Source organism: Phalaenopsis equestris, unplaced genomic scaffold (genome assembly GCF_001263595.1).
Source record: "Phalaenopsis equestris unplaced genomic scaffold, ASM126359v1 Scaffold000036, whole genome shotgun sequence".
NCBI lineage: Eukaryota > Viridiplantae > Streptophyta > Magnoliopsida > Asparagales > Orchidaceae > Phalaenopsis > Phalaenopsis equestris.
The window spans coordinates 311,306-316,774 of NW_018164478.1; positions in this window are offsets into that span (position 1 = coordinate 311,306).

A 5,469-nucleotide genomic window follows, 5' to 3' on the forward strand; every position below is an offset into this window, starting at 1 on the left:
CATATTTATGCTAATATGTAATTACATAAAAATTAAATGGTATATATGTAAATGCCCTTTCTTTTTTCTTTTCTATAGCGAGTTGCCTTTGAAGTCTAAAAAGTTCGGTCTTCTTCCTTTTTGTTTCGTCTTTTCTCAGAAGAAAAAAAAAAAACTTGTTTACTAATCTCGTTATCGCAGTCCATTTCTATATGATGACTCCATCGACTTGCGCGGCGCTTGTCCGCTTACAAGTAGTCGTCGGTCAAGCTGAACTTCTCTTATTTACCCGTTAGAATGCCTATTGCTTTTTTCTAATGAAAGAATGAGTCACAAGTTTAATTGGTTTTTTTTTTTTTTTTCTTATGTGAATGCTAAGATAATTTTTTTGATGCAATTTTTATAATATTTTTCTATTATTTTTTGAAATGTTGAATATTTATGTGTATGTCAAAAAAATATGTCTCTCAGACGGATGACCTACAGTTTGGACAACCCACAGTCTTGATGAGCCACACAGTCTGGATGAGCCGTAGTTTGGAGGACTAACAGTGTGGACGACCAGTAGCTTGGATGACCCGCAGCTTAGAAGACCCAATATGACCGACAACGACGGTCCGACGTAGGTAAAATACCCAAAACAACTTATACAAACCCATTAAATAGGATTAGAAATGTAATATCTTCATATTGTATTTTTATCTTCTATAAATAAGGGATTAATTCACATAAGGGGGACTTTTTTTGGTTTTCTCTCTCCTCATGTATTCATAAAGATTTGAATATATAAAAAGTACCACAAGAGCCAGAGGAAACTCTAGTTTGCCCCAGAGGGGCATGTCCCAGCGGAAAAATTATTCCATATGGACACCATATGCAAAAATGCATACGGTGTCCGATCTTCACCGTCCATCAGAGCAAAGATGTATTTCGGTGGGCCCCATTTTTAATTTTTTTTTAAAATTGATGGACGGTGGAGATCGGTCCGTATGGAATAATTTTTCGTCCCAGAGGGACATGTCTTTGTGCACTCCTCCCTTTGTCTTTACCATCTCTCTTCTTTCTCATTTCTTACACTCTATTTCTTGAATGGGATTCACGGACAAATTTTGATTCAACATTAAACATATATATTTAATATACACCATTTTTCAATTACAACTATTCTTACTCCTGAGATTTTGATGAAAATTTTTGAACTTTTTAGAAACAAACTAATCGGTAATTTCCAATAAAATTTAATTTGATTTTATTTTTAGTTTTTTTAAATCAATTATCAAATTATAATTGAAATTTATATAAATAAAGTACATTAAATGATAATGTAAAGAATATTATTTTGAGTTGGCTGAAATCTGTTCCTTGATATGGCATTAACATCATTATTTGATTAGGTGATATGTTAAATGCATTACATATATTTGGTGATATTACTCTTAAAGATATAATACTGTTTAATCAAACTATAATTTGATAAATAACATTTATATGTCATCAACAAATTTTGTCAGTTGGCACAAATCTTAAAGTGATTAGCACGAAACTAGAAACATTTTTTTAACAAAAAACTTTCAAACACAAATTAAAAATCATCAATAACTTCGATTTCAGCGAACGTGTAGTCAAATTGATCGGCTCAACAATATAGATCTAATGACGTCAAAATTGGCCCAATCTAAGTCAAATCAAACCAAAATCAAGTCGTTAAATCACTTTTGGACTCTTTAGGTGACTAATTAGAAGATCAAATGAATTTCAAATCAACAAGCTTATAGTCGAATATAGCATGTCGACGGGAAGAATCCAATGTAACAATAAACACTCAATTCCAACATTTCTAAGGCATTAAGTGTCCACAAAATATTGTTTGATCAAGAAATTTTCTTTGAGTAGTCTGATGAAGTGATCTAGATTTCTTCTTAATTTGTAGAGAGGCCACTCCTAATCTCTGTAAATAGAATCATACCCTCATCATGTAAGGGGGCCTGAACATTGAATTGGAGGAAGTGCAACACCCAGAGCTGGTGCGAGAAGTAGTTGAATTCTAAAGTTCTGGACAAAAGACCAGATGAATGTTTCTTACTCCTGCAGTCGTCGACCACCATCGCTCACTGACCTTGGTCGACCACTGTCGACCGCCACTACTCGTTGTAATAAAGCCTCTCTCGGATTTGTGCGTACACTGCTGAATAATGAAACACCGTGCAGAGTAAAAGCTGACATTACATAGAAATGAAGCAATGTGCTAAGTAAAGATCAAAGTAATAGAGTAATAAGGCACCCTACGGAGCAGTATATCATCTTGAATACTACGGAATGATGCACCGCAAAGATGGTGCACCTAAGTTTTGATAACTACTCTCAAGTGCAACCAGTCCCAACCGATGTACAATAAATCATTATGCATACAATCATTGTACTTTAAGGAACTGTGTAACCAATTCTCGTCTGTGGGACGAGGGTTTGTACGTTACTTAATAACTTATAGTAGATCGTTTTGATTGGGCCAAGCCAAGTGTGTTTTCCCTTTTCTAGTTTTTCATATAAAAAAATATGGTGTCTCTACATGTCACTTCAATTATCTATATGTGTGCTGGAATTTTGTCTAAGATTAAGACACTAAATAATTATTTTGCCGCCACAAAGCTTCCAGCATGCGACAATTTGGCACTACTCGTTGGAATGGCAATCCCTCCGCTGAATGACTTGCAAAACTTACGAAGCCACCAAATGTAATAATCACAACACCCACTATTTCAGGGGATAGTCACGTTGCCAAGGACGTCAAGCCTCTGCCACTTATCATGGAAGATCTCATCATGTCGGCAAAGGTTCCTCGGGGCCCTCTCTATAGGATCGTTGGCGCAGGATGGAGGAGTCCTTGAATTAGATCCTTTAGCTTCTACTTGAGACTCGACAACTGAAACCTGCATAGTCAAACACATATGGACACGTGAAAAAGAAGAAAAAAATAAAGAAGGGCGACAATTCATACATCATAACATACAAAAAAAAAGAAGAAGAAAACACATAATGTTAAACTTCTATCATCTTTACACATATATACATATATATCACTTCAATTGCATGTATGTGAGTTGGACTTTCATGTAATACTAAAACGCTAAATAATCACTCTACTATTATAAATATTTCAGAATTATTTAAAAAACTATTATTATAAAAATGTTGGAATAGTAGATTATTCGATGGAGATTTCTCTCTTCAGTCAAGTCCAACGTAGTTATTTAATCATTAAAACATTAATTTTTACGATTAAATCATTTGTTAGTCTTAAAAAGTACAACGCGTCCAGGCATTAATGAGAATGAAAGCGCATCGAAGAAAAGCCTACCTTTTAAAAGCGCGAACAACGAGCTTTTTTGACAGCCCTACGTGTACGTCAGTGTCAAAAGTTCATGTCTTATGTTATTTTGCGTGTACGTCAGCTACGTCAGTTGGCCCACATGTGCTTCTTATTAGCCAAATTCCTTCTCTTGAAGTACTTTTAATTTGACTCGATTTGATCCCATTTATTCTGATTAATTGCGCGGCTGCCCAACTTTGAATTTTATATTTTTAGTTGATTGATCAGATATGTAAATATATAAGAATTGTGTGTTAGATGGGCATGTTAATGCCCAAAAAAATCAAATGATTTGATTGCTTGTAAATATTTGAGGAGCAAATCTTACAATTTAAGAGTTTGTTTAGGGCGGTTGCAGTTTATTAATAATCTTCCGATAAGCTGTTGAAAAATAATCTGCTGTTCAAAAAGTTGATCTCAGCTAGAAAGCTGTCACTGCACCTATCTAGGTAGGAATCTGATTTCAGCGATTTGAAAACGCAACTTTTAAAAATTTGATGAATTGCAGGTAGATAATATTATACTGAAAGTCATTATTTGATGGCTATAATCTGACTGAATTGACCCAAATAATGCATTATTTTGTGATTTTGATTGGATTACAATAAAGTTCAAGCTGAAAGGATCTACTAAAAAGAAGATAGTGTTAGAATGCATTATTTATAGTTAGTTTAGGCTAGTTTTATTAATATTTATATTTCTGCTGTTGAAGAGTCGATCCACGTGCGCCAATTATGATCGAAGAAATTACAGAAATCACCTCAGACAAAAACAATTTGACAAAGACCGACTTTGACTCGGTTAAGTAATCGCAAGAGTCGGGATGCTTCCTTCTCATTAAATTGGACCACATGTTTCAGTAGAAGCACAATTTGATGGTTTTAATAATACTTCCAATTTTTTTTAAAACAAAATTTGAGAATGGAATTGTAGTTCTAAACTTTATTTTGTTTAAATTTCATATAATTAAATAAAATATATTTTGTCGGCGCATCAAAAAGATGTTTGTACTGATCTTAAAGAGAACCGACGGTCTACAAGAGGAGAAATAAGATGGAGGCCGGCCCATTGTCAAGAGATCGTGAGTCTCATCTCATCAAACGAGCGAAGCTAACTAGGTCAAAATTGACAGATCCATGAGGCAAACAAGAAGAGGATCAGATGATCCAGGCCAGCTGTGTCAAACCAAGTCATCCTGCCATAAACGGGATAAACGTGCATTTGAGTCAATCGTTACAGGAATGCCAGCTCGAAGCGATAGTCTACCCCACGATAGCGTTGATCCAAAAGAAGATCTAGTTCTGCAAAGTATCTATGATCGTCTCATTGAGATCCCAAAGTCTCTTTACTAGAGATCAAAGATAGTCATTGGTAAAGATGCTTCATAGCCTTATAAGAGCGGGACGATTGAAGATGGTCAAGATAACCAACCTTGTGAGATGATTGTGAATGGAGTGAATTGAATTTAGTGGATTAGTTTAGACAATAAGGTCTGTGGTTGAGTAAATCTTCATGTATAAAAATCAATCAATTGGTTAGAAACCTAAATGTTTACAAATCTTAATATCTTGAGCTTACTTGAATTAGTAAGATGAGATTATTAGTTTAACTATGAATTTAGAATTTTTGAAGGGTGTTTCATCCTTTTGGTAATTTTTAAAAGTTATTAATTGACTTCTTTGAATGTTATTCAAAAGATATATTGCCATGCCATGTTTTTCCTCCATGTATAAGCATAGCAATCCCTAAGTTTGAATAACATGCATTGTTTCAAAATATTCATCACATAATCATTACAATTTATGAGATATTCTAATGTGTGGATACTCTGCAAACATTATTATGGATCTCCTTTAAGACTAGGAATTCTATATAGAAAGCTTATGAGCCTAAATATTTACAGTTGGTTAAATCCCTATGTATAAAAATCAATCAATTGGTTAATAGCCTTATTGTTGTTAACATCACAACTAATTGATTACAATTATGATGACAATGAACTAAGTTATAGGTTGATATTCTTGATAGATTCTTTAACAAACCTCTCTGCAACAAAGCTTACAATAGCTTGCCATACCTGATGAGCTAATGATCCCATTTATCATTTACCAGCTTTCTTGACC